Source organism: Mustela erminea, chromosome 14 (assembly GCF_009829155.1).
Source record: "Mustela erminea isolate mMusErm1 chromosome 14, mMusErm1.Pri, whole genome shotgun sequence".
NCBI lineage: Eukaryota > Metazoa > Chordata > Mammalia > Carnivora > Mustelidae > Mustela > Mustela erminea.
Genome location: NC_045627.1, coordinates 1,567,918 through 1,591,595, shown reverse-complemented (window position 1 = coordinate 1,591,595; position 23,678 = coordinate 1,567,918). Strand labels below are relative to the sequence as shown.

Sequence of the window (23,678 nt, the reverse complement as noted above, 5' to 3'; positions counted from 1 at the left end):
ACAATCTTGTTTTATACTTGACTACCAGAGGAACACATTCGTTATATCAACATCAGTGTTAGTTGTAGGTATTTGATATTGAATAAATTCATTTTCCTCTTAATTAATACCTTGAATAACTACATTGATTATTCATGGAAGACAAACGTGTTTCTTAATTGCATTCATTTTCTTTTTCTTTTTCAGAGAAACCACACTTTTGACTCTGATAATTTTGTTTTCAAATTTTTATTATCGAAGTATAGTTAACATACAATGTTATATTAGTTTCAGGTGACCAGCAGATTGATCCACAATTCTGTTCATTACTCAGTGCTCGGCATGAGAAATGCAGTCACTATCTGTCATTCTAGAATGCTATTGCAACATTGAATCTATTCTCTGCGCTGTTCTTAAAGCTGTATCTTTACATCAGTGGCTTTTCCTCCGCTAACCTTTCCCGACATACTTAGAAAGCTATTCCTCATCCTACATTGTTCCATGATTCATCTAAATGAGTTGTTACATAATTTTTAAAAAACACAACTCTGACCTAGGGGGTATCATGCCAAGCGAAATAAGACAGACAGAGGAAGACAAATACAATATGATTTCACTTACATGTAGAACCTAAAAAAACAAAACAAATGAACAACCAAACACGGAAGCAAACCCATAAACACAGAGAACAAACTGGGGGTTGCCAGGGACGAGAGAGGTGGGGGGTGGGTGAAATAAAGGAAGGGGATTAAGAGGCACAAACTTGCAGTTATAAAATGGTAAGTCATGGGGATGAAAAGAACAGCAGAAGGAATTGAGCCAATATTATTGTAATGGCATGGAATGGTGACAGATGGTGACCACACTCATCATGGCGAACACTGAGTAGTCACAGAATCACTATGTCATACACCTGAAACCAATATAACGTTGTATGTCAACCATACTTCAGTTTTAAAAAGTGGATTTCTGATTTAAAAAAAAAAAAAAGCACTGCTCTCTCAGGATTATTTTTACCAAATGACAGGTAAGTCAATCACTTGACCCCTCTGTTCCCTAAAGAATCCTTGTCAGAGGCGAGAACCCTGGGGTGGAGTGAATGTCAGGGTTGTCTGTTGCGATCAATACTAACATTTTTTTCTTTTTAAAGATTTTATTTATTTGACAGATAGAGATCACAGGTAGGCAGAGAGGCAGGCAGAGAGAGAGAGAAGAGGAAGCAGGCTCCCTGCTGATCAGAGATCCCGGTGTGGGGCTCCATCCCAGAACCCTGGGATCATGACCTGAGCCGAAGGCAGCGGCTTAACCCACTGAGCCACCCAGGTGCCAATACTAACATTTTTTAACATGTTCCACATGGTATCTCTGACCCTTAATTTCCTTGTGTGTAAAAAAAAAAAAAAAAAAAAAAAAAAAAAAAGACAGGCTTGGATAATGTAACATTTAGGGCACTTCTAGCTTCAAAATTCCACAAATTATATTCAGATTCTCATTTAAAAAATATAAAAGCTGTTAGGGCGCCTGGGTGACTCAGTGGGTTAAGCCGCTGCCTTCGGCTCAGGTCATGATCTCAGGGTCCTGGGATCCAGTCCCACATCGGGCTCTCTGCTTGGCAGGGAGCCTGCTTCCCTCTCTCTCTCTCTCTGCCTGCCTCTCCATCTACTTGTGATTTCTCTCTGTCAAATAAATAAATAAAATCTTTAAAAAAATTATTAAAAAATATAAAAGCTGTTGCAGTCACTGATTAATTCACTTACACACAAAATGATAAAACCCACACAAAATACGCCTCAGCTGGAGGCTGAAATCTTACTAACTACCACCAAAAATGTGTTTTCTATTCCGTAATGGCCACTTAACCAAAATGTTGTGTAAGTGGGTCCTGCCTCTGTCCATTCTGCCTCCAACAGCAGTCAGCAAATGACAGCTGGGCTCCTCAGAGAGCATGGCCAGGCCTTGCTGCCCAGTGACTTCATCCTGGACACATTTCCTCTGTCATTTCCCCTCTCTCTAGGATTCCTCCTTACCTGCCCTAAAAAAAAAAAAAAAAAATTCCTTTTTTTTTTTTTTAAAGATTTTATTTCTTTATTTGACAGAGATCACAAGTAGGCAGAGAGAGGGGGAAGCAGGCTCCCCACTGAGCAGAGAGCCCGATGCAGGGCTCGATCTCAGGACCCTGGGATCATGACCTGAGCTGAAGGCAGAGGCTTAACCCACTGAGCCACCCAGGTGCCCCCCCCAAAATGTTCTATACACTCACCATATTAACATTGCCCTTTATTTTCGGTTTTCTGATGCCTTGACATCTGGGGTCCTGCTGACCCTGGAGGGACTGTCCCTGCAGGGCTAATCAATTCTCAGAGAAGGTAAACAGCCAGCCTGAAAGCGAGCCAACCAATGTGGAGTCCACACCCCAGCACCTTCTCCATGGGGATCTCACTGTCTGCCCTAACCATCAAGGACCAGGTATCAGGCCACACAGGTAAAGCCAGAATGCAGGCCCTCCAGTACCTAGAGAATAATGAAACCCACATGAAAACACCCCACCTCCTTCCTGTTCCTTGAAGAGCCTTCTTGAGGTGGATGCCAAAAGCATGCTCTGTCCCCACAACATTGAACGGTCTTTGACACTGACCTCTATACTTGTCATGGTGCTGGCCAGGTCTGCTGAGGCAGGGAACTCAGCCTGACTACACTTTTGCAGCCGTCATCATTAGTGGCCATGAGGGAGCTCCGTGGGTCCCTTCCTGGATGGCATCTGTCTGTTCTGCATCCGCAGTAAGACCAGAGCCCCTTCTCAAGCTGGACGTAGGACTTTGCACAGTGTTTACTGTGTGGAAGGATGGGGCAACACCTTCACTCCCCTTCCTCCCCCTGCACTTGGACTCTTGGGTTTGTAGGTCTGGACCCTCCATCTGAGTGGCAAATCCCTACCCAGCCCCTCTATTGGGCCCACATGATGTCTCCTTGCAGGTCCCACCATGTGCTCCATGGCCAGGCAAGCAGCACCCAACACCCAGCTTGGTAAGGCGGGGAGGCACCACGGGTAGGGTCGGCTTCTCCATGCATCTCGAGATGTCTGGGTTGCCCGCAGGACAGAGAACTTGACTTGTTAGGACATTAGTGAGTCGGAATCCCTCACAGAGCTCAAAACACCAAGCAGAGAGCCTAGAGACTTGGACTACTTGATACCCTACAGTCGGGGGACTCACTCTCCATTTCTGCAGCCAAAGGAACTCATACCCACTTGAGCCTCAAGGCAACCTTAGCCCCTGCCTGGGGAGTGGGGGTGGTCAATGCATCGAGGCACTAAACTTGCACCTTTATATATATAGCCCTTTCCAGTTTGCGGATTTCTCTTATTTGCTGTCTCATTTCATCCATAGGTACAAATAGAAAATAATCACAAGGCCGCACAAAGTAATGGTTGATAACATTGCTATAAAAGTTAAATTTTATGACGAGTTGGGCAAAAGATTGAGGAAGAGAATATTTAGTTTTAAAAAACTCAGTTCATGCAGGGACGCCTGGGTGGCTCAATGTGTTAAGTGTCCAACTCTTGATCTCAGCTCAGGTCTTGATCTCAGGGTCATGAGTTCAAGCCCCACTTTGGGCTCCACACTGGGCATAGACCCTACTTTAAAAAAAAAAAAATTCCTAATATGAAGGTGGCGTTCTTCTTACACACCCCCAAGTGTTTCTCAAGTTCAAAAGAGTTCTTTAATCATAATTATTGATGTTTACATTTGCATGATGATTTATAGCTTATGAAGTATTTCCCAGTACAGTGTCTTATTTAATTCTTGCCAAAAAAAAACAACAAAAAACAACAAAAAACAAAACCCTAATGCAAAACTGGGCTTTATCCCCGTTTTATGAATGAGGAAATTGAGGCTCAGGGAGTCAACATTCTCGGCTGAGCCTTCACTACCAGTTTAATGAAAGCAGCTGTTACAAGGTGTTGAAATGAAAAAGCAAGCTCATTAACGGCCTCGTTACAAAGTTCCACTTTGGCTTCCTGTTCTTCATCACTCCTCTGATGGGTGAATTTTGTCCCTGGGCTGCCTTCCCCACTGCAGCGGCCCAGGCACAATCTTGGGACACTCGGCCAGAGAAGGTGGAGACATGAGCCTCAGTGAAAGGGGACGCAGGAGATGTGGTGCCTGGGGACCCTCGATGTCACTCCAGCAGCAGGAAAGTCATCCACAAAGTGTGAAATGCAGCTCTCTGGGGGAAAACACACAGACAGTACCCAAAACAAACCCAACTTCCAAGAAAGCTGAGTGAGAAAATGGACCTAGCCTCACTCCACAGGGCGGTGCTTAGGGTAGGAGGCTGTTTACCCAGGCTGGCTAAGGACTTTATATACAAAGGAACTCAAACATCTGTTCATTATTGCTCTCTGCTCTCTCCCATAACCAGCAACCCGCTGAAGAGTCACACACGAGCACACCCTCCCTGCAGTCACTGTGAGTTGGGGGTGACAGACCCCAAAGTGACCCGTGGAGGGAAGACACACACACACATTGGCCTTGCCCCTCCTGCACCCTGAAAGGAAGTGGCCCACCAGAGTAGGAGCAGAGGGCAAGGCTCGGGGCTGCAGTCACCCCCTGGAGGCCCACTCGCCTTTCCCTCCCCAGAATTGCTCCAGGTTCAGTGCTGGGAAAGGGACCATGCTATGGTTTCTTTAAGTGGACACCTGCATTATGTGCTGAGACCGTTGCAATAGGTAGGTAGGCCTTAAGACGTATGGGCTTTCATATTTGTTCTCTGTACCGTAGTCTGTGTCCATGCCCCCTGCATCCGTGGCTACAGCAGGACCTGGGCGCTTAGAGGACTGAGAGTCAATCCCAAATTCACATTCCCCGCAGGGAGAAGAGAAACTATCATTGGGTTCTTGTGTTTTTGTGTGTGTTTTTTTTTTTTTTCCACAAAGCTGATTTCACGCATCACAACCCACCCGAGGCCGTATGGGCAAGGTGGTTAGAGCAGGGAGAAAATACACAGCTAAGGGGGTTGAGTGCCCCCCTCCCACTTCTCCCTCCTCACCAGCCGCAGGAGAGCAGCTGAGCCTCTGGAAACGACAAGGCTCTAAATAGAGAGAAAATTTCACACATATGCTCGGAAGATTTTCAAAAGAAGAAATCATCAAGTACTTGTGATAGCAAGTAGCCTTCCTTGTATTATCTCTCAAAGCCTGTTGGATTTAACCCCCTGCGGCTTCTGGGCCGCTCCAGTAAACTCATAAACAATGCCATTATTCTGCCTGTAAGAGGCTATTGACCATCTTGGCAGTCAGGTTAGGAAAAATACTCTTGGGGGAGGTCAAGGGCTTTAGCAACTCCTGGTTCGGTTTCACAGTAGATAATTAGAACAACCATACAGTTGAACCTACACTACTTTGGTGGGGTGGGCACAACAAAAGTACCGCAGCCCCCGTGGCTTGAACAACAGGATGTTACTGTCTCCCAGATCTGGAGGGTGAAATCGAAGATCAAGGTGTTGGTTCCTTCCGACACCTCTGTTCTTGGCTTGTTGATGGCCATCTTCTGTCCATGTTTTCACGCGGTCTCCACTCTGCGTGTGTGTGTCCATGTCCTAATATCCTCTTCTTAGGAGGACACAGATTGTGTTGGATGGAGGCTCAGTCTAATGACCCCATTTTAAGTGAATCATCTCTTTAAGGACCCTGTGTCCAAATATGGCCATATTCTGAAGTCCTGGGAATTAGAACATTAACATATCTATCTGGGGAAGGGACACATTTTGGCCCTTATCACCAACCATATGTCATGCTTCACACAAAAGGAACAATTTAAATGTTTCTCATTCCAAATACACGTAGGACTACATAGAGTTCTTTGGTTCCCTTTTTTCAACAACATTCTTTTGTATTATTATGTGTGTTATCTACATCTGCACGGATTGCAACTTTATCTTTGGCAACTTACTGATTTTTTTTTAAGATTTTACTTGTTTATTTGAGAGAGAGAGAGTGAGAGAGCAAGAGAGTGGGGAGGATCCAAGGGAGAATCAGACTCCCCACTGAGCAGGGAGCCCAATGCAGGACTGGATCCTGAGACCCGGGGATCACGATCTGAGTTGAAGGCAGTTTCCGAACTGACTGAGCCACAGATGACATGACTTTTGTCTTAATCTGTAAAAGTGGTAGACCATAACATATTCCTGGGCTTTGATTTTTTCCAATTCCTCAGTCGAGCCCCTCCAAATGGGCAGCCAGTCTGGTAGGGCAGGACCGTGCGGGCATTGCTGTTCCCAGACCTGGTACCCAGGGGCTCTGCCTGGTGCTCCCGTGCAAACTTGGGCAATGAAGACTTGACCTTCCCAAGAGTCTGGCCCCTCTCTTCAGAGTCACCCTGCCCTCTGAGGCCCTTAGAGTGACCTAACGAGATATTGTAAAGCAGTTAAAGCCTAAGAGGTGAAGTAGCTTCTTTTCAAGTGGCATTTTCTGTGATTCGTCAAAGTAGTGCCCAAATCCCCTCCACCTCCAGAAATACTAAGCCAAGCTCTCCCACTACCGCTGGGGCAGCCCTACCTGGAGACCTGCTCCAGCTGCAACGGCTCCTTAGCAGGTCATCCCAAAACCTAAGGTGTCAGACACCCCGTACTTGGTGCTACTGATGCTGTGAGTCAGGGACACCACAGGGCACGGCGGGGATGACTCGTCTCTGTTCTCTGCCGTCCGGGCCAGAGTGGGAGAGACTTCGAGGCAGCAACGGAAACTGTCTGCAGCTGTTTCTCTTACTGAAGTTTCCCCTGCTGGGAACATCCCACGAAGTCTGCTACCTAGACTGGGTAGACTGGAAAGTTTCCCTTAGTGGGGGTTGTTGACAGGGGCACCTAGACACGGACTCATTGTGGGGTCTGGACTTCCCGTAGCATCGTGGCCTCGGGGTTCCAAAAGCCGGCGTCCCAGCGAATGGAGTGGAACCAGCGTAACTCCTCATTGTCCAGCCACTCCTGGTGCTCTGTAGTTTGAAAAAAGGAGTCACCACCCACTCAAATGGAAGAGAAGAGGGCAAAGACCCCGGGTCTCCATGGAGGGAGTGTTTGCAGCAATATTTAATAATCCCCCACAAGACTTTTGGGCAGAAGGAGGGAGACAGGGACCAGGAAGCCCCGAGAGGAAAGTTGCCGTCACTTTGGCTTGGGGCCAGAGATGCAGAGAACACTCTGCTGCTAATGAGCTTTGCCCTGCTCTACTGGAAACTAAACGCCCTATTTTATTCCTTTCAGAGACATGAGAGAGCCTTCATCATGCCGGACCTGTTTCCCCATCTGTAAAATGAAGAGGTTGAAATGGATGATCTTTAAAGTCTATTTTGGGGGCGCCTGGGTGGCTCAGTGGTTTAAAGCCTCTGCCTTCAGCTCAGGTCATGATCTCAGGGTCCTGGGATAGAGCCCTACATCGGGCTCTCTGCTCAGCAGGGAGCCTGCTTCCTCCTCTCTCTCTGCCTGCCTCTCTGCCTACTTGTGATCTCTGTCTGTCAAATAAATAAATAAAATCTTTAAAAAAAAAAAGTCTATTTTGATTTAAAAAAAGAAAAAAAAAACCCTAAGATGCTGTGTGGCCCTGTGATCAGCCCCATGAAAATCTCTACCTAATTGTTCCTCGAGACCAGCTGACTTGGAGAAGCAGCCTGGGGCCCGCCTCTCACCCTGCCTCTGTCTCTCTGGGATTCCTTACAGTGCCACGTACCCCAGTGATCACCTTCTATAGTTCTTCCCGTTCCCACAGCTTCTCTCAATTCAGTCACAGAGAGACGCCCTGTCTGTGTGTCCCCCTGGGCCTTTCTGAGGTTCTCCAGCTGAAAGACTCCCCATTCTCTGGTCCTTCTGGGACCAGCCCTCCCAGAAGTGTCTCAAAGAGCTTTGGTGACAAAGAGGGGAGGGATGTAGAGGCACCCATCCCAACACCCCAGGCAGGTGAGCTACCTGGTATCAGAAAGGACCATCACCAGGACCCTCCATCCCCCCCCACCCCCCGGCTCCTCCCAGAGTTCCTGATTGGTGCTGAGCACGAAGATGCCCACCTGGAGAGGTGGAAGGTTTTGGTTAAAAGACGCTGGGGAAATACATTTTCTTTCATACATAGGAGACCTATAAAGCGCATAACACAGCATGCCGTATTTTATTATGTGATTTGAACATTGTACTTTGTAGGTCTGTGTCATACACTCGAACACAAGCTTCTAAGTCCCAGTTCTGGTTCACCTTCTCCTGAGGAGAAGATTCCAGAAAGTCATTCACTTAGACATGTTCTCCCCCCGGAGCAGCACTGCTTGGAAGCACTCACTGTCTGCTTCACTTAACCAGTCAGTACAAAATGCCCTTATCCAGCAGGAGTCCTGTCACATACGGGCCACATCCCCCCGGAGGGGAAGGCATGGGGAAGGCGGGAGCGCCAAGCACCGTGACTTACACAACTTCCCTCTCTGTGACCTCCCCTTTGCCCACATTAGCATCATACTTATAAAAGGAGACGGACAAATGTGCGCTGGTATGCTATGGCATCTCTGTCCCCGGTGGCCTGTGTCCCTCATTGTTCTCCTCCTCTCCTTCCTGGAGGCTTTCCCAGCCCAGCCTCCTGATCTCCGGGTCTCAGGATGCAGACCCTGGTCACATGGCTCTGCTCTCAGCGGCCTCCAGAGGAGGGGAGGAAGCCTGTTCCTGTCCCCTCCACCCCGCAGCAGCCCTCACCCTGTCTGGGGCTCCCTCCACGCGGCCGGTCGCTCCGGTTTCGCTCCGGTTTACACGGGAGGACACAGCCAAATGGTTTTTGGCACAGTCCCAGCACAATCACCATAATTCCTCCAGCTCCCAATACGGATCAGTGTTGCTTGATTAAACATATCCGTTTAAAGTAAAAGCCTCATTAATATCCACGGTTGTAAGCCCATTTCGCTGGGATAACTGCTGGCCTTATTATTTGATTTGATTTATGGCTCTGCCCAGCTGCCGTCCTCGTCTCCTCGCCACTTAATTTAGCGTCCAAACCAGACACGCTGTCTCGTCGGGGGTCCAGTCCCGAGGCGCACCGGATGTGGGGGGCCCCCACCCTCACTTTTGCCATCTTTCAGCTGTCTCTCCTTTCTCTCCCTGGCGGAGGATACGCAGGATACTCTAACCCCAGAAAAGAGGAGGAAAACAAAACCAGGCACAACAGAGCAAACACAGGCTTGTTTCCTACACGGGGCCGTTAGGGAAATGGTCCTCAGTGCATGGAACTCAAGTGAAGTCTCTGTTCGTCCAGGCTTCTCCCAGGCGTCCACACTGACACCTCACGGGGTTGTTGGGACAGTCTTCCCACGGACAGATGGGGAGGCGAAGGGGGATGGTGCCTCTCTAGTCCCATCCGCACTGTTGGAAGCATCTCTGCAAGGTCACAGCTCACACCTGTCCTCCCGGCTGGAGTGCAGGGTTCTGTCCATCTCTCCCTGGAGGTCTCGCCACCTTGGACTTCTTTGGAGAAAAGCCCAGTGCGAGACACTGTCCTGGTTGACCTTCTCCACATAATCCCAATTTCCACAGCTTTCCAGATAAGAACACAATGGGGAGAAACCACTCCCAAGCTGCCCCCCTCTTGCTAGTCCCTGGACCAGTGACTCAATATCATGGGGTAGTGGAGACAGAGCGCTGTCTCCTGCTAGAAGGGTCTGACTCCCCTCCCCTGAAGGTTTCTCCTTCCCCTGCAATCTCTTTAGGAAATGACTGCAGAGGGGGCCCCATCCCAGGGAGAACCAGGGCGTTTGGGTGGGTTCTGCAGGTGGCGGGGTGGGGGATGTGTGCTGGGGAGGCCTGTCTTCCCCCTTTCCCTGTACCCTCTGAGATGTCTTGGGGGACATGCGGAGGGAAGGAATGTCCACACATCTCAAGTCTTCCAATGCAGATGTTGAAGTGGGCACTAAAAGTCCACTTCCTAATTGACTTAGATTCCTCTCCTCCATATCTTGGAAGTGGGAAAAGTTGATGTGGCTTGGAACCAAGGACAGGAAGCAAGTTAAGGTGCCTGCAAAGACTTGCAGGGATGACCAATGGCTTTCAGTGGATGGTAGGAGCCACTGAGGGTTCAATGATTATCAGTCATCAGTAAGATTTGGGGACGATTTCATGGGACGAACAGAATTAGAGTTGATTTGAGATTGTTGAAGATCAATTCATGTGACCTTGCTTGTCTTCGATACACATCATGAGTGGGAAGGAAGGAACGGAGGGGCCATGAGTACTGTAGTCCCCACCCCGTGCCAAGGACACTGTCCCCCCAGAGGCACCCAGAACGGGGCTAATGAGGATGCATCATTGTAGAACTTTCTTTCCTCGCACAATTTTTTTGCTGTTTCATCAAAGCCTAAGTGCATTTGTTGAAACTTGTCACACATGGGGACTCCATCTGTCAAGTATGACAGGGTGGGGGAAAATGTAGTGAGATGGGGTGGTCCCAGTATTTTCTGAAAGCTGCCATCTGACCTGCAGTGGGGGAGGGGGCCAGCCTTGGAACTGGGTGGAGAGAGAGGTGGTAGCATGCTGTCCACCCTCGCTTGCACAAACAGGAGGAAAACCAAAACAGAAGGAAGGCCCCTTCATCAAATCACAGAATCGCCTCAGGAAAACACTGACAAGCTGCCAGTGTTGGTTTGCAGCAGTGCAGTGGAGGGGTCGCTGTGTCTGGGGGGGAATGAGTCAGGGATGCTGAGACAGCCCCGTGCTCTGCCGGAGATGGTCCTGTGTATTTTCCACGGGGATGAGAGGAGGCCTCTAAACTCTAAACTGTGTCTTATTGACGTTTCACAAAAGATTTAGGTCCGTGGTCCATGCTGCTAAAGGAAGCTGGATGCTGATGGAAGTTACGGGACAGGTAAATCCCCCAAGCGACTCTCGTTGCCCACGTAACTGCATGGCTCCAAAGCCACAAGGCGATTTCAGATTGTTTTCTTACTACCACCATGAGATGCCTTTCATTTGGCAAACACAAGCTTCATTTTTCTAAAGTTTTTATTTGAAAAAAATGTATTTAAATTTAACATGGAGTGTAGTATCAGTTTCGGGTGTACCAGACAGTGATTCGACCCTTCCATACGTCACCCTGTGCTCTGTTCCAAAACTTGCCGTTGGTCCTGAACAGGGCTCCCTGGCCTGACCTCCATCCCGTAACCAGCAGGAGTTCTTCAATGATGACCCAGCCTTGTCCAGCATCATTGTTGCTATGGCGACAGTCACTCCTGAATACATTAGGAGACAAATAGCCACTTTCAAGCAGGTGTATGGTCCTGGCAAGGTATAGCAGACTGACTTGCAAACTTCTCTAGTTTTCTCCCAAGACTTTTCTTTCCCCCAAGACTTAAATTAGGAACCAAGATGTAACTGCTAAGAACACGATTTCCCTAGCAACCAGAGAAATGCTCTTCCCTCCTGTGGGGAGGCTAAAAATAACATTGCATGTACCACTGTAACCAGTGGGGATCTCCAAGTCTTCTCCTTAACATAGCAGGAGCCTATAACTCCCTGTCTCACCTATCATCAGGGTAACCTTTCTAAGGCACAAATATCATTCCTGCATAGAACCTTCAGGCTTCCCTTTTGCCAAGGGAGGGGAAAGGTCATAGTCAGCTTGACCTTGTGAGCGCGGTCAGGGTTCCCTTCCCACCCCTTTCCAGCATGGCACCGATGTTCTAGGGATCAGCAATCGCCCAGGATTCTCTGATCAGACCATGTGTCTGCCTGCCTGGCTGCCTGCCCTCTCGCCTTCTCTCCTTCCCCCTCCCTCCCTCCTCCTCCCTACTTCCCTTTTGACATAATTAACATACAATAATATTTTTAAAATCCTAAGGGATCAGTACAACAGAGTTTTGACAATTATATCTGCAGGGCAAGATATTAAACACTCCCAGTGTTCTAGAAAGTTTTCCCATGTCCCTTTCCAGTCAACCCACTGAACTTCATAAATGGAATCATATAGAAAATACTATTTTGTGCATTCCATTGTGTAACTATGCCACATTTTTTTATCAGCTCCAGAGGTACAACTTAGTGATTCATCAGTTGCGTACAACAGCTGTGCTCATTACATCACGTGACCTCCTTAGTGTCCATCACCGTTATTCCATCCCCCCACCTCTCCCCCTCAAGCAACCTTTGGTTTGTTTCTTAGAGTTCAGCATCTCTTACGGTTTGCCTCCTTCTCTGTCTTCATCTTATTTTATTTTTCCTTCCCTTCCTCTATGTTCATCTGTTTTGTTTCTTAAAGTCCACGTAGGAGTGAAATCATGTGGTATTTTTCTTTCTCTGACTGACTCATTTTGCTTAGTTCCATCCACATCATGGCCAATGGCAAGATTTCATTCTTTTTGACGGCTGAGTAATATTCCTGTGTGTGTGTGTGTGTGTGTGTGTGTGTGTGTACACCCATCTTCTTCATCCAAAAAAATATAGAAAGCTTCACAAATTTGCATGTTGTCTTTGCGTGTCATTCCAATCGCAGCGTAAGTGTTGCTGAAGTGGGCACCATGTCATAATTTTAAAATCTACTTTTCTGTTGATGGACATTTGAGCTGCTTTCAGTTTGAGATTGTAATGAATAGGGCTCTTACGGATATTTTTATACTTGTCTTTTTGTGGATGATCGTTTATTTCTCTTGGTCAAATGCCTAGAAGTGGAACTGCTGGGTCACACGGTAGCTGCACACTTAACTTTCCCAGAGAACCAGATGGCTCTCCAAACTGGTTCTACCTTTTGACTCTTCCATTACCGGGCATGAGAGTCTAATTGCCTTACATTCCTACTAACATTTGGTATTTCACTGGTGTTGTTGTTTTGGTTTTTTTTCATTTTCCCATCCTGGGTGGGAGTGTAATAGTATCTCATTGTGGTTTTAATTTGCATTTTTCTAACAATTAACGATGTGATTATATTTTCAAGTACTTACTAGCCACTTGCATATTGCCTTTTGTGACATGCCTGTGGAAGTCTTTTGTCCATTTAAAAAAATTGAATGTTTGTCTTATTATTAATTTATTAATAATATATTCTGAATATAAGCATTTATCAGATATATGTTCTGAAAATAATTTACCCCTGTGGTTTGTCTGCTCATCTTTTTTTTTTAAGATTTTATTTATATATTTGACAGCGAGAGAGCGGTCACAAGTAGGCAGAGAGGCAGGCAGAGAGAGAGGAAAGGAAGCAGGCTCCCTGCTGAACAGAGAGCCCGACTCAGGGCTCGATCCCAGGACCCTGAGATCACGGCCTGAGCCAAAGGCAGAGGCTTAACCCACGGAGCCACCCAGGTGCCTCTATCTGCTCATCTTCTTAATGGTAACTTTGATGGGTAGAAATTTTTAATCGTGATGAAATCTAATTTATCAGTTATTTTTTGTTATGATTTGTCCTTTTTGTGTCTTCTCTCAACAATCTATATCTAACAAAGGTTGCAAAGAATTTCTCTTTTATTTTCTTCTAGAAGCTTTATGGTTCTGTTTCTTTTCATGTAGACTTGATTCACCTCAAGTTATTTTTTTATTTGTGCAGTGAGACAGGAGTTGACTTTACTTTTTTCCCCATAAGAATAGTCAGTATTTTCAGCACTATTTCTTGAAAGAATTTCCCATCACCATTGAATTATTTTGGGAACCTTGTCTAAAATAAGTCGACTGTAAAAGTAGGTCTATTCCTGGACTCCCTTCCTCCCATTGACCCTGTGTGCTCGTCCCTACACAATAGCACATGGACTTGATGATTGTGTTTATATCAAGTCTTGAAATGTTGTAGTGTAAGTCTTTCAACACTCTTCTACTTCAAGATAACTTTGGCCCTTCTAGGTCCTCTGAATTTTCATAAAAATTTCAGAATTAAACTTACTATTTCTTCTCCCAAAACCTGCTGTAATTTTGGTAGACTTTCCATTGGAACTATAGATCAATTAGAGCAAATGAACATTTTATTTTAAGACATTAATCCTTCTAATCCATGAATATGGTCTATCTCTCCTCTTATTTATATCTTCTTTAATTCCTCTCAAAAATGTTTACAGTTTCCAGGGTAAGGTTCTTGCACATCTTTCGTTAAATTCACTCCTTGGTATTTGAATTTTAATGTTATTGTAAAGAGTATTGTTTTATTTTTCAATAAAATAAAATCATTTATTACTTCACCTGTGTGCTTTGGCATGTAGAGTTCTAGACATAGGGCATGGCTTTCTCCTGCTACCTCTCCTTCCAAGCATCACCCTCTGTAGGAAGTCCCTCTGTTTTCCTGGCTTGAATTAGTAATCTCATTTCTGTGTTATAATAAAGGTCTGTGGGGGTTCATGATACTGCGAAGATCCTACCATATTTAACTATGTGTTTATTGTCTGTCTTCTAACTAGACCCTGAGCGCTTTGAGAGCAGCAGATGCGTTTTCAGTCTCTGTTCACAATACTGAGTGAAGCAGTCAGCACAGAGACTCACACGTCAAACAAGGACATCTTAAAGTTGTAAAGAATCTGAGATGTCATCATGTTCAATTCTCTATGAAACTCTGCTGTATCTTTGCAAGTCCAGAATGAAGCCACCTGTCTAGTTTGGGTTATGGCCAGATATGATGCCCTTTATGCTGCTCTTTGCATCTTTTAACAGTAGACTCATGGGGGCATCTGGATGGCTCGGTCCATTAAGTGTCTGCCTTTAGCTCAGGTAATGATCCCAGGGTCCTGGGATCGAGCCCTGCATTGGGCTCCCTGCTCAGCAGAGAGCCTGCTTCTCCCTCTCCCTCTGCGAGCCGCTCTACATGTACTCTTTTTGTATATCTCTGCAAAATAAATAAATAAATCTTAAAAAAAAAAAAAAAAGCAGACTCATGGAAGATCCTGCCATTGGAACTGAAGAACAATCCAGAATCTACTTGAGTAGTAAAGATCTAGTGCTGAATCTGCCTGGATAATATTTCCTCCCCTTTGTTCTTTGGATCTAGGTGCAGTTTAAACACTCTCATTCCTTACCTATTAAACATGCCCAGTTGGTACCATTTTACAGTTTAGAAAGTTTTATCTTTACATTTCCCCAATTAGTTTGAAATATTTACATGGCTTTTAGTATTCATGCCAATTTCAGAAAATTTCCTCACGCTTATAACGCTTCCTGCAGGGGAGCCCCTCATACATGGCTACATGATGGTTCAGTATTATTTATCACAGAAGGCATCTTATGGCCCCTTCAGATTTTGAGAATCAAAAATACAAGGGAACCAGGAGCACCTGGTGGCTCAGTCGGTTAACTGGCTGTATTTGGCTCAGGTCATGATCCCTGGATTCTGGGATCAAGCCCTGTGTTGGGTTCCCTGCTCAATGGGGAGTCTGCACCTTCCTCTTCCACTACTCCCTGCCCCCAATTGTGTGTGCTCTCCCTCTCTCTCTCAAATAAGTACATAATATACTTAGAAAAAAAAAAAATACAGGGCACCTGGGTGGCTCAGTCAGTTAAGCAACCAACTCTTGATTTTGGCTTGTTTTGATGTCAAGGTTGTGAATTTAAGAACGGAATTAAAAAAAAAAATACATATGACATCTCATTTGCAAAAAGGCATTCCAGTCAATGCTGGTAAACAAATAGAAAATATCAGTAACTGGGGGAGGGGTCACATGAATCCTAAATTGTCCATCAGATACTTCTTTTTCTTCTCCTGGATATCAGATAAGGGTTCCTCCAGTATGAAATCCATCTTGCACTTTCATGCATTCCTTTCCTGCGCCCCCAGTGGGTGTCAGTTGTCCGGGCACTCACTGAATACATCAGTCATTCAGCGTATCACTTGACAAATTCCCAAAGTATGCACTCGACACAAAGCCACCATTGTGGACACTAAGTTTCCATAGGAAGAAAGAGCACACACTGGAAAGCACAAGGATTGGGAGAACACTGTTTCTGCATGGCCTCTTCAAACACGCAGAGAAACACATCCCCATGTGGGCAGGACAAGTGCTAGCCAGAGATGCCCTTCAGAGCTGCCCTTCAGCCACACGCCTAGAAACCAAAGTGTCCATCAACCACGCAGTTGGGGAGCAAGTTCTCTGCCAAGCCAAATTAGTGGTGTAGTCTGGCCTGAGATGCCCTTCTCTGCATGGGGAAGCAAGCAGTTCTGTCCTACTGCCATCCACATCTCATCCATGTCTCATGCTCCTTTTAAAAAATACTTTATTGCTGAAAAATGCTAACCATCATCTGAGCTTTCTGGGAGTCGTAATCTTTTTGCTAGTGGAGGGTCTTGCATCAATGTTAATGGGTGCTGACAGATCAGAGTGGTGACTGCTGAGAGTTGGAGTGGCTGTGGCCATTTCTTAAAATAAGACAACGATGAAGTTTGCTGCCTATCTTGACTCTTCCTTTCATGAACCGTTTCTCTGTAGCACACAGGGCTATTTGATAGCATTTTACCCACAGTAGAACTTCTTTCAAAATGGAAGTCAATCCTCTCAAACCCTCCTGCTGGTATATTAACCAAGTTTATACAATATTCCAGAACCTTTGCTTTCTTCACAGTGTCTTCACCAGGAGTAGATTCCGTCTCATGAGGCCACTTTCTTTGCTCATCCATGAGAACCAACCCTTCATCCTTTAAACTGTAATCATGAGAGGGCAGCCATTCAGCCACATCATCCGGCTCCATGTCTAATTCCAGTTCTCCTGCTGCTCCCACCACATCTGCAGTGACCACCTCCACAGTCCTCCCTGAGGGTCGGGATCAACTTCTTCCAAACTCCTGTTACTGTTGATGTTTTCACCTCCTCCCTTGAGTTATGAATGTTCTTACTGGCATCTAGAATGGGGAATCCTTTCCAGAAGGTTTTCAATGTACTTGGCTTAGATACATCAGAGGAATCACAGGCATGAAAACCACATCAACCTCATTGTGCTTCTCCAATCAGAGCTCTTGGGTGACCAGGCGCATTGTCCATGAGAAATCATATTTTGAAAGCAATCTTTTTTCTGAGCAGTAGGTCTCAAAAGTGGGCTTAAAATATTCAGTAAACCATGTTGTAAAGAGATGTACTGTCTTCCAGACTTCATTGTTCCATGTGTAGAGCACAAGCAGAGTAGATTGAGCACAATTCCTAAGGACCTTGGGATTTTCAGAATGGTAAATGAGTGCTGGTTTCGACTTCAAGCCATCATCTGGGTTAGCTCCCAACAAGAGAGTCAGAATATTCTTTGAAGCTTTGAGCATTGACTTCTCCTCTCTAGCTATGGAAGTCTTCGATGGCATCTTCTTCCAAGGTAAGGCTGTTTCGTCTACATTGGAAATCTGTTGTTGGGTGTGGCCTCCTTCTTGAATGCTCTCAGCTCGACCTTGTGGAGAACCTGCTGCGGCTTGTTCCTTGGCCCGCGCTGCTTCACCTCGTACTTTCTGTTGTGAAGGTGGCTTCTCTCCTTAAGCCTCATGAACCCACATTTGCTAGCTTCAAACTTGTCTTCTGCAATTTCCTCACTGCTCTCAGCCTTCCTACAGTTGAAGAGAGTCAGGGCCTTGCTCTGGATTAGGCTTTGGTTTAAGGGAATGCTGTGGTTGGTTTGATCTTCTATCCAGACCACTAGAACTTTCTTCAAATCAGCAATAAGGCTGTTTTGCCTTCTTATTACTCGTGTGTTCCCTAGAGTCACATTTTGAATTTCCTTTAAGAACTTTTCCTTTGCATTGACAGCTTGAGTAATGGTTTGGTGCAAGAGGCCTAGCTTCCAGCGTAGCCTGACTTCAGACATGGATTCCTCAATAAGATTAATCATTTCCAGCTTTTGATTTAAAGGGAGGGATACGCAACTCTTCCTTTTACTTGAACACTTAGAGGCCATTGCAAGGGTGTTAATTGACCTGATGTCAGTGTTGTGTTTCAGAAGGAGAGAGGGGGAACAGTCAGCTGGTGGAGCAGTCAGAACATACACGCCATTTATCAGTTAAGACCGCCATCTTACAGGGGCTTGGTTCGAGGTAGGCCTATGTAGCCTTTTCAGGCTGACTTCTCTGTTAGTAATAGACATTTAGGTTTCCTCTGTGTCTTTTCATGGCTCCATAGCTTATTTCTTCTTATCTTTGAATAATATACCTTTGTCTAGATATGACATGGTTTGCATGTTCATCTTATAGGACATCTCTTGGTGACTTCCAGTTTTTAGTGATTAAGAATAAAGATGCTAGAAAACATTCACACAGTTTTTTGTTTGGACATAAGTTGCTGACTCAGTTGGATAAATTGGCAGTGAGAGTGTCAGATTGAATGATAAAAGTATGTTTAACTTTGTAAGAAACTACTGGGGTGCCTGGGTGGCTCAGTGGGTTAAGGCCTCTGCCTTCGGCTCAGGTCATGATCCCAGGGTCCTGGGATCGAGCCCTGCATCGGGCTCTCTGCTCAGCAGGGGAGCCTGCTTCCTCCTCTCTCTCTGCCTGCTTCTCTGCCAACTTGTGCTCTCTGTCTGTCAAATAAATAAATAAAATCTTAAAAAAAAAAAAAAAAAAAAACTTTGTAAGAAACTACCAAACTGTCTCCCCAAGTAGCTATACCCAATTTTTAAAAAATATTTATTTATTTTTTGGGGGGGGAGACTGATGCAGGGCTCGATCCCAGGATTTTGGGATCATGATCTGAGCTGAAGGCAGACGCTTAATGACAGCCATCCAGCCCCAGCTGTACCCAATTTTGCATCACCACCAGCAATGAATGAGGGTTCCTCATTCACACTGGAATTTGATATGTTGGTTTTCTGGGTTTTTAGCTATTCTATTGGGTGTATCTTCTACTAGGTGTTTCATTGTTTGAATTTGAATGTATCCTAACAACAAATGATGTTTAGAATCTTTCCATATGCTCTTTTGCTATCTGTATATTTTCAGTGATGTGTCTGTTCGGATTTTTTTTTCTTTCATAATTGAGATTTTATTGGTTGTTCTGAGGATCAATACACAGATATTATGAATAATTTGTACATAATTCTTTTTTTAAGATTTTTTTTATTGACTTATTCGACAGAGAGAGATCACAAGTAGGCAGAGAGACAGGCAGAGAGAGAGAAGGAAGCAGGCTCCCCGCTGAGCAGAGAGCCCAATGTGGGGCTCAATCCCAGGACCCTGAGATCATGACCTGAGCGGAAGGCAGAGGCTTAACCCACTGAGCCACCCAGCTGCCCTATTTGTACATAATTCTTAATGCATGTACCAAAAATATAAGAAGCCATGTCATTTTTTTCTCTAAACAACTACTCTAGAGACATTCCTGCTTAACATTTTCAGGCAAGTTTTTCCTAATAAGATACTAGGTAACAGTTTCTTCAGAGGTAGATAAACTGTTACATCATAAGTCTCAGTAATTCATATTTCACTACCATTTATCCTACATGCTCCAAATTTCAATATTTCACAGCACAGTGACAAAGTTATTATAAAAACTGGATGTCCATGACAAAAAGCCTCTTTTTTTAAAAGATTTTATTTATTTATTTGACAGAAAGAGACACAACGAGAGAGGGAACACAGCAGAAGGAGTGGGAGAGGGAGAAGCAGGCTTCCCACGGAGCAGGGAGCCCGATGCAGGGCTAGATCCCAGGACCCTGGGATCATGACCTGAGCCGAAGGCACACGCTTAATGACTGAGTCACCCAGGTGTCCCCATGAGGAAAAGAATGCACACAGTCTGAGAGTTATGGGAAAACCAAGATCAGGCAGCAGTTTCCTTGAAAAAGCAAGTCTCCTGAAAACAACATAGGAATAGAAGAGTGGTTTCAAATATTTGAGATTGATGTGCTATTCCAAGTCAGCAGTGGCATCCATAGCCTGCCTGCCAGCGGCCCTGGGGAGGCCACAGGCTTCCAGTGTTCCTTCCTCTCTGTCCAAGTTGTGAATGACCTTCTCTCTGTTGCTTCTCCTGCTCCTGCTGCTGCCCACAGTGGGCTTTTCCTGTCTGTCTCACATTTAGAAGTCCTGAGAGAGAATGTGATTGGTTCAATTAGTGCCTGTCATCCAAGGTGGATTGAGCTGTCTGATACCCCAGATCTCATAGGTCACAGGCTAGCGTACACATTGGCTGTCTTTGAGAAAGACACCATCCACCCCACCCCAGCCCCATTCCAGGCTAATTACCTGTAATGAGGAGCTGGGGTCCCATGTATCAGACAAGGAGACGTAAGGGTGGGGGCTCCCTGACTCCCAAGAAAAGGAGGAGGGCCACAGTGTACGTGCAATCTAATTCAAATTTTTCTTGGGCAAAGTTAATAATAAGGTTTTCTCCAATGGCAACCTCTCCTCCTCATCTTTCCTGCTGACAAATATCCACCCTTCCCCCACACATGAACATTGGAACTAAAGATGCTCCTAAAGGAGAAGGCCACCTGAATCTGAATGAATTTCTGGTCTGGGGACCTGTCCCTGCCATAAGGCAATAGTCTGTCCTAGAATTCAATAATGCCACTCTTGGCCCTGTAACTTGCAAAAGAACTTGTCAGCAAGATCAAGAGTAAAAGAGGAAGAGGGGTATACTCTGGGCTCATTCTGCATGGGATTTCTGCTCTTTTGCTGTATATATATGCTTTAGGCCTAATGATAATCTCAACCAATGTTTGTATAGGCTTTATTTTCACATGCATTCAACCTTATGACATAACACCATTTAGATATCATGTCCATTGTGTAGAGGACTGAACTAATGAGGAGAAAAATTAAGTAGCTTGAGTAAGACGTCAGAGCTAGTGGGTGAAACCAAAATTTAGACCACCACACTATGGAGGGACCCAGGGAAAAGTGGTTCTATCATGGTCTCCTCAACTTATTTCTAAGAGTTGGTGTCTTTGGCTTGGGTTTTTGTTTTCCTGTGGGACACGTGTGTGAGCTTGTGTGTGTGTGTGTGTGTGTGTGTGTGTGTGTGTGTGTATGAGAGAGAGAGAGAAAGAGAGAAATGATCTCTGACAAGTGTACAATGTGAGATGTGATCTGGATGTGGAAGTGAGCACAGAGAAAGACACAGGATGCAATCGCATCTCTGGTACCTTATTTAAATAGCTCACATTTCCCAAAAGGGAGATGTGGCATTATCACCAAAGCAAATGTCATTTTTCATGAATCGTAGCTTGTTTTGTGCCTCTAAGATACCTTCAGAAATATTCACCAGCTTTCTCTAGTCTCTTGAACAAGACAGTCCACAGAATAATTAATACATCCCCTTTATCTTCTCTAACTATGGTCATGAGGAACGTAGCTTCCTGGGGTCTGAAGCAAGGCATTTATCAAAGGGGAGAAAAAAAAATATGTTAGCCAAGTTTGCTGCTGGCCTGTTTCCCCCTTCTCTCTGTGTGTATTTTAAAATGCACTTTGGTCTTGGGCCAAAATGTTTCATTGCTGTTGGATCTTTCTAATTTCCACTTAAGAGCTTGAGCCGCACAGCAAAAATCACAGGGGCAATTGTAATTAAAGTGCAGTCACATCTGCATTTCAAATGAACTCGATCCATTTGGGTTCCCATAATATTGGGGGATGAATAAATCATGCTCTCCAAGTTATGAATGGCTGCAAAACCAAGTCCCAGGAGAGAGAGCAACTGAAGGCTTCAAAATGCTCCGAGTTATTCTGGGCAGCGAAGGTGTCACTTTGAGGACTCATTCTAAACCCGGATATTATTCTCCTTGGAATAATGTCCTGAAAAGTGCATCATTGACCCCGTTCTCTTAACCTTCACGCAAGAGTGATCCGCTCTTTTCTCACTTAGAAAAATTTATCTTTCGCTTGTGACAGGCGACCATGTCAGACATGCTACCATTGGTGATTTATTATAAATTGGTAATTTATTGTTTTGATTTTCATCTCAAGAATCTGTCATGGAGGACAGATGGAGCATGAGTAGCTTTTGATGGGCCATTATAAGATCGTTTGTGTTTAAGTCACTGGGTCACCAAAGAGTATCTGTCAAAACAAACAGCCAAAGTTCTGTTTCTGGCAGTCAGGCCGTTTGGCACCCTGTCCAACCCTTCGGACTGAAGCGACTATATCAAGTTCCTTTTAAACGCATTGTTGGAGAGCACCAAAGTAAGAAATGCACAGAGACATAAAGCAAAATCAAAAACCTTAAGAGTTAAGCAAGTGGAAAGCTAACATTCACTTAGAAGGTTTCTGTTGAGCAATGGAGAACTTGAGCTTCTGCTTTGATGAGTACATGGGTGAGAGGCCAGATTAAAATCTTAGAGGCCACCCCAAGGGAGGAAGCTGGAGAAAAATACCTGCATGAGATTGGGAATCCAAAGAGCTGTCATTTCTAGGGTTAGAGTGAACCAGAAATAAACCTAATTGCAGATGGTTATAGAAAGGAAATTCTCTATCTAGACTTACTGCTTGGGAAAAGAAAAAACATTCCCCTGAGAATCCATATCTATAAATAAGATATTGTACAAGCTTTCAGACTAAATTCAGAAAGTCTCTGTAACTGCTAAAAACCACCAATACACAATTTTATTTAAAGTTGTCCCAGGTTGATAGCACCTCCAGGATATCGTGAAAGGCAAATGTGAGTTCTCTTTGAAAGAACTCAGCCTTAGGCCAGGACTCAAAGAGTTTCCAGAGATAAGGGTTCAAGGAAATAAGCTGCTCATGGCAAATCACAAACTCCACAAGGAAATGAGGCACTATGTGTGAGAACCAGCACAATCAATAGACAAGCGGGGAGAAAAGTCCTCAAAGAGAACTTGAAAATATGAGCTAGGAACAGCAGATCACACAAAATGACTATGAGGGTGTTTTGGTTTTTTTTAAAGAACAATTAAAACAAAAAGCAACAGGTGAAATGAAATTTCGATAGATAGATTAGCCAGCAGATTAGCAATAGCTAAAGAGAATTCAGTAACTACTTGAAGAGAGGTTGAAAACATGTTCTGGAATGCAGCTTAGTGACACACAGGGAAACAAAATATGAAAAAGGAGATGAGAAACAGAGAGGCTATAATGACAGGGTGTAAAGTATGTCTTAACAGACTACCAGCATGAGGTAGGAAGGACAGATCATATTTAAAAAAAAATACAGATGAAAATTTATCTAGAATAGTGGAAGAACATCAATTTTTAGATCCAAGGAATCAGGTGAATTCCAAAGTGCTAGCAGGTAAAAGACCTTTTATACAAGAGAAGAAATTGATGGGCATGTCAGTAAATCTAATGTATATTTATAACACAAAAAGTGTTAATAGTATTAGATTTCTGGGTCAAAAAGTGTAGCATTAAAATTCTAGACAAGAAATGCACTTTGGAAGGGGATTGGTCATTAAAGTTTTTGAAAGCCCTTATATATTTCAAGAAGAGGTTAAAGATGCCTTTTACTTTTAGTTTTTGCAAGCAACATACAGTACTTGAAGATCTAGGGTAGCTTTTATAATACTAGAAACTACTCTAAAAATGGAAAAATAGTAAAAAAAAAAAAAAAAAAGGTTATTTATTACAGTGCTATGCATAACAACAAAATGCTGAAAACAACCCATATGTTCACTGGTAGATGACTGGTTGACTAAACTATGATATATCCATGCAGGGAAGTCCTATGAAAAGAATGAAAATATAATTTCTAAACAAAGCATATAGAAAAAAAATGAAATGAGTGGGTAGCAAACTCTCAATCATTCCAAAAGAAGGCAGAAAAAGGAGAAGGAAAATATAAATAGAAAACGTGAACAAAGGTAAGTATATA

The 23,678-nt window shown here is 44.6% G+C and overlaps 1 pseudogene; it reads right to left on the bottom strand.

Annotated features, from left to right (window-relative positions):
• Nucleotides 1-16,161: 16,161 nt before the first annotated feature.
• LOC116572954 lies at nt 16,162-17,820 on the bottom strand (annotated as a pseudogene).
• Between the last annotated feature and the right edge of the window lie 5,858 nt (nt 17,821-23,678).